This window comes from Oncorhynchus tshawytscha, linkage group LG09 (assembly GCF_018296145.1).
Source record: "Oncorhynchus tshawytscha isolate Ot180627B linkage group LG09, Otsh_v2.0, whole genome shotgun sequence".
NCBI lineage: Eukaryota > Metazoa > Chordata > Actinopteri > Salmoniformes > Salmonidae > Oncorhynchus > Oncorhynchus tshawytscha.
The window spans coordinates 1,730,840-1,743,295 of record NC_056437.1 but is presented as its reverse complement, the minus strand read 5'-3'; the positions used below and the strand labels follow the sequence as shown (position 1 = coordinate 1,743,295).

General features: G+C 41.5%; 1 protein-coding gene across 1 annotated transcript in view; it reads right to left on the bottom strand.

The window, feature by feature from the left end:
* Positions 1-12,120, bottom strand: part of il11ra (interleukin 11 receptor, alpha) — a 129,184-nt gene extending 117,064 nt beyond the window's left edge. Inside the window, exon 1 of the mRNA XM_042327940.1 lies at positions 11,985-12,120. The gene's annotated coding sequence lies outside the window, so the exon portion shown is untranslated. The remainder of the gene's footprint in view (positions 1-11,984) is intronic.
* Positions 12,121-12,456: the final 336 nt, after the last annotated feature.

Genomic DNA, 12,456 nt, shown 5'->3' with positions numbered 1-12,456 from the left:
CCCATCACCACGGTACAGGGCAGATGATGCATGTCCAACTACCTGCCCATCACCACGGTACAGGGCAGATGATGCATGTCCAACTACCTACCCATCACCACGGTACAGGCCATATGATGCATGTCCAACTACCTGCCCATCACCACAGTACAGGGCAGATGATGCATGTCCAACTACCTGCCCATCACCACGGTACAGGGCAGATGATGCATGTCCAACTACCTGCCCATCACCACGGTACAGGGCCCCATGAGCTCAGAGCTCAAACAACCTTCTAAAGAATAATCTTGGTCACTTTTCCAAGCATTTATATCAGCTACTTACAGTGCCAAATCAGACATGAGCTACAGCTATGATAAATGATACAAGCCATTTCTCTTTCAGAGAGATACAACTTGCAGTTCATTTTCCATGAAGACAACAAACAAAGTTTGACAGACAGACGAAATGAGGTTGATATGTATCTGTTCATGCTCGTTATGTCCCAAATGGAACACTTTTGCCATATATAGTGCACTACATTTGACCAAGGGCAGTGCACTAAATAGGAAATAGGGGGCCATTTGGAATGCACACCTCTTTTCATTCTGATATTCCAGACTTGTACCATAGTGATGTCATCCTGAACCATGTTGGTTATAGCAGCAGTAACACAGAACCTTCACTTCCACACCACAGTCATCTGGACTATACAACACTACAAATAAAAAGCTACCTGTTCAGCGTGATAGAAACATGATAGAAACATGGAGATTGCTATCATTACATTAGTGATCAAGTCAATATCTAAATCACTTGTTTGGATCTATTTGTATTTAACCTGTATTTATCCATGAAGTCCTGTTGGTTAAAGACCTCTTTACAAGGGAGATCTTGTTTACCAGCCACTGTTCAGTGGTACCAATGTCCATTAATAATCACCCCACCAAGACCACCAGGGTGACGTAGTGTGTAGCAGTGTGAATCAGTGTGTAGTAGTATATAGTAGTATATCATAGTGTGTAGTAGTGTATTGTAGTATATAGTAGTATATAGTAGTGTGTAGCAGTGTGAATCAGTGTGTAGTAGTATATAGTAGTATATAGTAGTGTGTAGTAGTGTATTGTAGTATATAGTAGTATATAGTAGTATATAGTAGTGTGTAGCAGTGTGAATCAGTGTGTAGTAGTATATAGTAGTATATAGTAGTGTGTAGTAGTGTATTGTAGTATGTAGTAGTATATAGTAGTATATCGTAGTGTGTAGCAGTGTGTAGCAATGTGTAGTAGTATATAGCAGTGTGTAGTAGTATACAGTAGTGTGTAGTAATATATAGTAGTGTGTGGAAATATATAGCCGTGTGTAGTAGTATATAGTAATGTGTTGTAGTGTGTAGCAGTGTGTAGTAGTGTGTAGCAGTGTGTAGTAGTATATAGTAGTGTGTAGTAGTATATAGTAGTGTGTAGTAGTATATAGTAGTGTGTAGTAGTATATAGTAGTGTGTAGTAGTGTATTGTAGTATATAGTAGTATATAGTAGTGTGTAACAGTGTGAATCAGTGTGTAGTAGTATATAGTAGTATATCGTAGTGTGTAGCAATGTGTAGTAGTATAAAGCAGTGTGTAGTAGTATACACTAGTGCGTTGTAGTATATAGCAGTGTGTAGTAATATATAGTAGTGTGTGGTAGTATATGGCAGTGTGTAGTAGTATATAGTAGTGTGTTGTAGTGTGTAGCAGTGTGTAGTAGTATATGGTAGTGTGTAGCAGTGTGTTGTAGTATATAGTAGTATATAGTAGTGTGTTGTAGGCCATAGTAGTAAATAGTAGTGTGTAGCAGCGTGTAATAGTGTGTAGTAGTATATAGTAGTGTGTTGTAGTATATAGTAGTGTGTTGTAGTATATAGTAGTGTATTGTAGCATATAGTAGTGTGTTGTAGTTAATAGTAGTGTATTGTAGTATATAGTAGTGTATTGTAGTATATAGTAGTGTGTTGTAGTATATAGCAGTGTTTGTAATAGTATATAGCAGTGTGTAGTAGTATATAATCGTGTGTTGTAGTGTGTAGCAATGTGTAGTAGTGTGTAGCAGTGTGTAGTAGTATATAATAGTGTGTAGTAGTATTTAGTCGTGTGTAGCACTGTGAATCAGTGTGTAGTAATATATAGTAGTATATAGTGTGTAGTAGTGTATTGTAGTATATAGTAGTATATTGTAGTGTGTAGTAGTGTGTAGCAATGTGTAGTAGCATATAGCAGTGTGTAGTAGTATACACTAGTGTGTTGTAGTATATAGTAGTGTATTGTAGTAGTATATAGTAGTGTATTGTAGTATATAGTAGTGTATTGTAGTAGTATATAGTAGTGTATTGTTGTATATTGTAGTGTATTGTAGTATATAGTAGTGTACTGTCGTATATAGTAGTGTGTTGTAGTATATATTAGTGTGTAGTAGTATATAGTAGTGTATTGTAGTATATAGTAGTGTGTAGTAGTATATAGTAGTGTGTTGTAGTATATAGCAGTGTTTGTAGTAGTATATAGTAGTGTATTTTAGTAGTATATAGTAGTGTATTGTTGTATATGGTAGTGTATTGTAGTATATAGTAGTGTACTGTCGTATATAGTAGTGTGTTGTAGTATATATTAGTGTGTAGTAGTATATAGTAGTGTGTAGTAGTGTGTAGTAGTATATAGTAGTGTATTGTAGTATATAGTAGTGTGTAGTAATATATATTAGTGTGTTGTAGGCCATAGTAGTGTATAGTGGTATATAGTAGTGTATTGTAGTATATAGTAGTGTGTAGTAGTATATAGTAGTGTGTAGTAGTATTTAGTCGTGTGTAGCACTGTGAATCAGTGTGTAGTAGTATGTAGTAGTATATAGTGTGTAGTAGTGTATTGTGTGTAGCAATGTGTAGTAGTATATAATATAGCAGTGCGTAGTAGTATACACTAGTGTGTTGTAGTATATAGTAGTGTGTAGTAGTAAATAGTTGTGTATTGTAGTATATAGTAGTATATCGTAGTGTGTAGTAGTGTATTGTAGTATATAGTAGTATATAGTAGTGTGTAGCAGTGTGAATCAGTGTGTAGTAGTATATAGTAGTATATCGTAGTGTGTAGCAGTGTGTAGCAGTGTGTAGCAATGTGTAGTAGTATATAGCAGTGTGTAGTAGTATACAGTAGTGTGTGGTAGTATATAGCAGTGTGTAGTAATATATAGTAGTGTGTGGAAATATATTGCCGTGTGTAGTAGTATATAGTAGTGTGTTGTAGTATATAGCAGTGTGTAGTAGTATACACTAGTGTTTGGTGTATATTGCAGTGTGTAGTAATATATAGTAGTGTGTGGTAGTATATAGCAGTGTGTATTAGTATAGTGTGTTGTAGTGTGTAGCAGTGTGTAGTAGTATATACTAGTGTGTAGTAGTATATAGTAGTATATAGTATTGTGTAGCAATGTGTAGTAGTATATAGTAGTGTGTTGTAGTGTGTAGCAGTGTGTAGTAGTATATAGTAGTGTGTAGTATTAGTAGTATATAGTAGTGTGTAGTAGTATATAGTAGTGTGTAGTAGTATATAGCAGTGTGTAGTAGTATATAGTAGTGTTTAGTAGTATATATTAGTATATAGTAGTGTGTAGTAGTATACAGTAGTATATAGTAGTGTGTTGTAGGCCATAGTAATGTGGCTGTTTTGAGACATGCATTTGATCCTTGACCCAGGCCTGTCTCCTCTAACTGTGACTCACACAGAGAAGCAGTGAACTTGCTGCTAGACTCGTCCAGTCATTTCCTATTTAAAAGTGATATTGGCTTCCAGGGCATTAGTAGTATATAGTAGTGTATTGTAGTATATGGTAGTGTATTGTATTAGTATATAGTAGTGTATTGTAGTATATAGTAGTGTATTGTAGTAGTATATAGTAGTGTATGGTAGTATATGGTAGTGTATTGGCTTCCAGGGTATTATCACTTTTATACAATGGGTTACCAACATATTCAAATGATGATTGACATATTTTCATTAAAAACGTTATTTGTATTAATTTATTCATACTATTTCATCCTTCCACAAGATGTAGTTCCGATACAAATTGAGGGTTGTTTCCAAAGTCGGCTAGTCGTACGTTCAATCGGTTTGGTCGCCAGAGACTCGACCCAGTCATTAGGTGTTTTTGTTCTGTATCTATGGACCCAGTCGTGACCCAAGTATTTTTGTAACTAGCTAATGAGGCACTATTTCGCCTGGCATTGAACATGTGCTCACTCCTCAGGACACTGTTGTTCAGAGGAGCTAGCCAACAACACAGTCAACAACACAGCCAACAACACAGCTAACACTACAGCTAACAACACAGCCAACAACACAGCTAACACTACAGCTAACAACACAGCTAACAACACAGCCAACACTACAGCTAACACTACAGCTAACACTACAGCTAACACTACAGCCAACACTACAGCTAACACTACAGCTAACAACACAGCTAACACTACAGCGAACACAGTCACTTCACACGGGAGCTGAAAGACTGTAAACTAGCTGCACTTGGTTTGCTTTGACCTGGTTTCTATTGACATTTATTTGTATATAGATCCATAAAAATGATACTGATTCATGATTTCAACTGGTTGAGAAAAGCTGCCTGTATGTCTCGTCCCGACTCCCGACACGTTCATTACTCTTTATTCTTCTGAAATGCAACCTTTATTTAACTAGGCAAGTCAGTTAAAAACAAATTCTTATTTACAAATGGTACAGTCGGAGATCGAATTTCAATATGAACTTAAAACAATGTTGGAAAAGTCAGAGGGACAGACAGCAAGGTTTATACAAATGTCCACTGTTGAAAACCAAATGCTAGTTTAAAAGAAAGGGGAGATAATGTCTAGATGCTTTTTACAGTTTTACAAGTTTATAAATTGTCTGGCTGGGCTGATGAGACCAAGGGAACAAGCATTTTAACCTCATAGCTTTAGCCGGTGGTAACTTTTGGAACAGACAGACACTGGCTGGAAAGCGGTTTTATCCAATCAGCATCCAGGATTATTTTATTTTATTTAACCTTTATTTACTAGGCATTATACCCACTCGTATAAAATGCTAATATTTACTGTCTCATTACACTTGGTTCTGTGTATATCAACCAGAGGTTACATAGTGTACTACTGTTGACCAGAGCCTATAAGGAATAGGGTACCATTTGCGACACAGTCTGTGAGTCAACAGTCATTAAACCTTTCAGACTCTGGTCCACTTACCCTCCTATCTCAGCACTGATGTTGGAAATGAGTCAGTCGGAATCTCTCTCTCTCTCTGCATCTCCCTCGACAGTACTGACTAGGGTCTGGTTAAAATTATGGACTCTTTTTGGCACAGAGGAACACCATCCCTGCCTACGTCACAACTCTATACGCTTGAATAAAATACTAAATAGTAGCTAGCAAGATGGAGATCAGAGGTTATTTTTAATGAGTGCATTTCACAAGTGGCTAGTTTGCAACAACTATCGTTACTAAAACCACTGCAAAGGTTTTGCCTTCAAAACTTGGATTTGAATGGTGACGTTCCGACATGTCCACCTCGTGATGTGTTGGGAGAGTTGTCTGTCTGAAGAGGACCCACCCCGGAATAGTGAAGTAGAAAGTGATGCAGTTCCTCTGTGCCAAAAGAGTCCTTTATTGAAACCAGACCCCAGTCTCTGTCTCTCTGAGCATGGGCAGGCCTCACTCACCCCCCCTCTCTCTGCCTCTCTCTCTGCCTCTCTCTCTCCCTTTTCCCCTCTCTCTCTCCCTTTGCCCCTCTCTCTCTCCCTTTTCCCCTCTCTCTCCCTTTGCCCCTCTCTCTCCCTTTGCCCCTCTCTCTCTCTGCCTCTCTCTGCCTCTCTCTCTCCCTTTTCCCCTCTCTCTCTCCCTTTGCCCCTCTCTCTCTCCCTTTGCCCCTCTCTCTCTCCCTTTGCCCCTCTCTCTCTCTGCCTCTCTCCCATTGCCTCTCTCTCTCTCTCTGAGCTTCAAAGAGCACATAAATTAGTGTGTACAGATCATGTGGAGTTAAGATTTGGCAGGAGATGAGACTCAACTATAAAGATAGAAAGTAGGGAGGGAGAGGAGAAGAGGAGAGGAGAGGAGATGAGAGGAAAAGACAGGAGAGTAGAAGAAGGGAGAGGAGAGGAGAAGATAGCAAAAGAGAGGAGAGTAGAAGGGAGAGGAGAGTAGAAGAAGGAAGAGGAGAGTAGAAGAAGGGAGAGGAGAGTAGAAGAAGGGAGAGGAGAGGCGAGAGCAGTATGGAAACAAAGCCATGGACTCCAACAATGCTAACCACCAGTTAGTTATAACTCTAGCCTGCCATTTCATGTCCAGTTCAGATACGATTCAAAGTCTCCATCTAGCTTCCTCACTTTCATGTTGGAACTGTGTTTCTCAGATAACTATGTTCTGAGTGTTTCCAGTCCTGTTAGTGTTCTGAAGGCCACTGGTTCCATGTCAGCATTCTGAATTCAAATGGTTGTGATGGAGAATGTACAGTGGAGCTTATTACCATGTTCAGTCCCAAATGGCACCCTATCCCCTGTATAGTGCACTACTTGTTACAATGGGCCATTTGGCACTATAGCGAATAGGGTGCCATTTGGGATGCAAACATGTGTTAGTGTCAGCATTCCATTCGAACTCCTTTATTTAGAGTGAGGCCTCCTTTTCTGCAGACTGGAGGAATGACCGAGCCATCCTTCTCTTCTGCAGACTGGAGGAATGACCGAGCCATCCTTCTCTTCAGCAGACTGGAGGAATGACCAAGCCATCTTTCTCTTCAGCAGACTGGAGGAATGACCGAGCCATCCTCCTCTTCTGCAGACTGGAGGAGCCATCCTTCTCTTCTGCAGACCGAGCCATCCTTCTCTTCTGCAGACTGGAGGAATGACCGAGCCATCCTCCTCTTCTGCAGACTGGAGGAATGACCAAGCCATCCTCTCTTCTGCAGACTGGAGGAATGACTGGAGCCATCCTTCTCTTCTGCAGACTGGAGGAATGACCGAGCCATCCTTCTCTTCTGCAGACTGGAGGAGCCATGACCGAGCCATCCTTCTCTTTCTGCAGACTGGAGGAATGACCGAGCCATCCTTCTCTTCTGCAGACTGGAGGAATGACCGAGCCATCCTTCTCTTCTGCAGACTGGAGGAATGACCGAGCCATCCTTCTCTTCTGCAGACTGGAGATATGACCGAGCCATCCTTCTCTTCTGCAGACTGGGAGATATGACCGAGCCATCCTTCTCTTCTGCAGACTGGAGGAATGACCAAGCCATCCTTCTCTTCTGCAGACAGGAGGAATGACCGAGCCATCCTTCTCTTCTGCATACTGGAGATATGACCGAGCCATCCTTCTCTTCTGCAGACTGGAGGAATGACCGAGCCATCCTTCTCTTCTGCAGACTGGAGATATGACCGAGCCATCCTTCTCTTCTGCAGACTGGAGGAATGACCGAGCCATCCTTCTCTTCTGCAGACTGGAGGAATGACCGAGCCATCCTTCTCTTCTGCAGACTGGAGATATGACCGAGCCATCCTTCTCTTCTGCAGACTGGAGATATGACCGAGCCATCCTTCTCTTCTGCAGACTGGAGGAATGACCGAGCCATCCTTTTCTTCTGCAGAGCCATCCTTCTCTTCTGCAGACAGGAGGAATGACCGAGCCATCCTTCTCTTCTGCATACTGGAGATATGACCGAGCCATCCTTCTCTTCTGCAGACTGGAGGAATGACCGAGCCATCCTTCTCTTCTGCAGACTGGAGGAATGACCGAGCCATCCTTCTCTTCTGCAGACTGGAGATATGACCGAGCCATCCTTCTCTTCTGCAGACTGGAGGAATGACCGAGCCATCCTTCTCTTCTGTAGACTGGAGGAATGACCGAGCCATCCTTCTCTTCTGCAGACTGGAGATATGACCGAGCCATCCTTCTCTTCTGCAGACTGGAGGAATGACCGAGCCATCCTTCTCTTCTGTAGACTGGAGGAATGACCGAGCCATCCTTCTCTTCTGCAGACTGGAGGAATGACCGAGCCATCCTCCTCTTTACAGTATATAATTTTGTTTTCTATTTTACTCACAGAGGGTTCAAACACTATATAAATTTTTTCCACAGTGATATTAGACTTCATACCAGCTAGTGTATTTTGACAGCATCTACAATTACGATCCACACAGCGAATGTATGCATACTAACACTCACCACACATGTTTCTCTACTTTCTCTACTTAGTAGCTTAGCAAACAAGAACCAAATACCTACAGTCGGCCTAGAGCATGTTCTATGCTGTCTACTAATATAGGAAGACGATCCAAATCTCAGCTATTTCAAATAGACAGACAAACACAATCTAAGCATATTTGATATATGGTGGATTTGGTGTTGACTTTTGGTCTAGTTTTTCTGAATGCCTGTATAGAGACCAGGCAATAACACAACTCTATCATGACAGAACTCCAACATAATACAACTCTATCATGACAGAACTCCAACGTAATACAACTCTATCATGACAGAACTCCAACGTAATACAACTCTATCATGACAGAACTCCAACATAATACAACTCTATCATGACAGAACTCCAACGTAATACAACTCTATCATGACAGAACTCCAACGTAATACAACTCTATCATGACAGAACTCCAACGTAATACAACTCTATCATTACACAACTCTATCATGACAGAACTCCAACGTAATACAACTCTATCATTACACAACTCTATCATGACAGAACTCCAACGTAATACAACTCTATCATGACACAACTCCAACATGACACAACTCCAACATGACACAACTCCAACATGACACAACTCCAACATGATACCCAGGATGGGGGTACAACGGTACAATCCCAAGTAGGACCGCGAAGGTTACGCACACAGGCACTGAGGTTGTATGTTCCCCTTTATGCATGTGTGTGTTTGTTGTGTATCAACATGATATCAAGAGACAACATTTGGATGAAGTTATGACTGAACAAAGGAAATGAAAAAGACTGAAGAACCATGGACAGAAACACACAGCTCAGAGACACACAGCTCAGAGACACACAGCTCAGAGACACACAGCTCAGAGACACCCAGCTCAGAGACACACAGCTCAGAGACACCCAGAGACACACAGCTCAGAGACACACAGCTCAGAGACACACAGCTCAGCTCAGAGACACCCAGCTCAGAGACACACAGCTCAGAGACACACAGCTCAGAGACACACAGCTCAGAGACACCCAGCTCAGAGACACCCAGCTCAGAGACACCCAGCTCAGAGACACCCAGCTCAGAGACACACAGCTCAGAGACACACAGCTCAGAGACACACAGCTCAGAGACACACAGCTCAGAGACACACAGCTCAGAGACACACAGCTCAGAGACACAGAGACAGCTCAGAGACACCCAGCTCAGAGACACCCAGCTCAGAGACACCCAGCTCAGAGACACCCAGCTCAGAGACACACAGCTCAGAGACACCCAGCTGCTCAGAGGCACCCAGCTCAGAGACACACAGCTCAGAGAAACACCCAGCTCAGAGACACCCAGCTCAGAGACACACAGCTCAGAGACACCCAGCTCAGAGACACACAGCTCAGAGACACACAGCTCAGAGACACCCTGCTCAGAGACACCCGGCTCAGAACACACCCGGCTCAGAAACACCCAGCTCAGAGACACCCAGCTCAGACACACCCAGCTCAGAGACACCCAGCTCAGAGACACCCAGAGACACCCAGCTCAGAGACACCCAGCTCAGAGACACACAGCTCAGAGAGACACAGCTCAGAGACACAGCTCAGAGACACCCAGCTCAGAGACACCCAGCTCAGAGACACACAGCTCAGAGACACACAGCTCAAGAGACACACAGCTCAGAGACACACAGCTCAGAGAGACACAGCTCAGAAACACACAGCTCAGAGACACACAGCTCAGAGACACACAGCTCAGAGACACACAGCTCAGAAACACACAGCTCAGAGACACACAGCTCAGAGACACACAGCTCAGAGACACACAGCTCAGAGATACACAGCTCAGAGATACACAGCTCAGAGATACACAGCTCAGAGATACACAGCTCAGAGACACATGACTCAGACACACACCACCATTCAAACGTTTGGGGTCACTTAGAAATGTCCTTGTTTTTGAAAAAAATATATTTTTGGTCAATTAATATAACATCAAATTGATCATAAATACAGTGTAGACATTTTTTATGGTAAATTTACATAGGCGTAAAGAGGCCCATTATCATCAACCGTCACTCCTGTGTTCCAATGGCAGGTCGTGTTAGATAATTGTATTTTTTGTATTTATTTTATTGTATTTTTTATTTAACTAGGCAAGTTAGTTAAGAACAAATTCTTATTTACAATGACGGCCTACCAGGGAACAGTGGGTTAACTGCCTTGTTCAGGGGCAGAACGACACATGTCAGCTCAGGGATTCAATCCAGCAACCTTTCGGTTACTGGCCCAACACTCTAACCATTAGGCTACCTGCCACTAATCCAAGTTTATAAAAGGCTAATTGATCATTAGAAAACCCTTTTACAATTATGTTAGCACAGCTGAAAACTATTGTTCTGATTAAAGAAGCAATAAAACTGTCCTTCTTTAGGACTAGTTGAGTATCTGCAGCATCAGCATTTGTTGGTTCAATTACAGGCTCAAAATGGACAAAAACAAATAACTTTCTTCTGAAACTCTTCAATCTATTCTTGTTCTGAGAAATGAAGGCTATTCCACACAAGAAATTTCCAAGAAACTGAAGATCTCGTACAACGATGTGTACTACTCCCTTCACGGAACAGCACAAACTGCCTCCTACAACAGGACAATGACCCAAAGCACAGCTCCAAACTATGCAAGAACTATTTAGGGAAGAAGCAGTCAGCTGGTATTCTGTCTATAATGGAGCGGCCAGCACAGTCACCGGATCTCAACCCTATTGAGCTGTTGTGGGGGCAGCTTGACCATATGGTAAGTAAGAAGTGCCCATCAAGCCAATCCAATTTGTGGGAGGTGCTTCAGGAAGCATGGGGTGAAATCTCTTCAGATTACCTCAACAAACTGACAACTAGAAGCCAAAGGTCTGCAAGGCTGTAATTGCTGCAAAATGGACGATTCCTTTGATGAAAGTAAAAGTGTGAAGGCCTTAATTATTATTTAAATTAAAAATCATTATTTATAACCTTATCAATGTCTTGACTATATTTCCTATTGATTTTGCAACTCATTTCATGTATGTTTTCATGACCCCAAGCCTTTGAACGGTAATGTAGCTCAGAGAACCATGGTCAGCATTCGGACTACAGATCGACAGACTAAATACTGATCTATTCTCAAGTGTAAAAAGTTGCACCACTTCTTTGGATGAAGCACATTTTTTTAAAACAGGCAACTTTTTTCAACATTTTATAAATACTTCTAAGAATACATAGGCATTTCTTTATAGTATTGGTTAGTGTAAAATGTGTATCTAACATATACATTTTTAAATCGTTTAAATTGAATCTATAAACACTTTGGCTTTGATGAAAGTTATTTTAAAGTTTTTCAATTATGATAAACAACAACAATGTATTTGGAATCTCTTTTTTCAATAAAGTTTCAATCTTTCTTTGTAACTTTAGTTGAGTTTAAACGGATCAATACTAGCTGTTAGCTGTTTATTGGAGCCATTTGAACATTACTGAAACATCAATAATAGTGGATCGGCTGGAGTTTGAAACATGAGTTATTCTCGCAATCAATCAAATTAAATCTACAGACATATCTAAACATTTAACATAAGACATCTCCTGCATTAGTTGTAGTAGAAAATATTGAAACTAGTATTGAGTCCTAGATAGGCTACAGAACGAAACCTTTTCTTAACGGAGTCATACCAATTCCTATTCTGTGTCTAAATTTATAACTTAAGCGAACATAGTTTTAAAAGTGAAAACAACTTACCTTAAATATCTTCAAAAGTTAAAAAGGCATTTTCGGGTGTTCGCGGTCCATGGCTTCGACTATGTCGAGTTTTACTTTCCGAACTGCAGATAGTCGACTCTGGGACAAATTGAGCTGTGAAACGGTGCCAGCGGTGTTCCAGACAGGATCCCATTGGAGGAGCGGGGCGTCAGTAAGAAGGAGGCCGACACGGTGTTTCCTGCAGGGGGGATTAGGGGGGCAGGTCCCGGTGCTGTGTCCGTGTGTAGGCATTGGAGGAGCGGAGCAGTCAGTAAGGAGGAGGCCGACACCGTGTTTCCTGCAGGGGATATTAGGGGGGCAGGTCACGGTGCTGTGTCCGTGTGTGGGAATTGGAGGAGCGGGGCAGTCACCATTGGTTAGATGTTTTCTAAATCCTTTGTCAACGATAGGTAGATCCTACAGTAAACCTGCTGTAAATATATAGGCCTAATAACAGTACATTATCGAACAG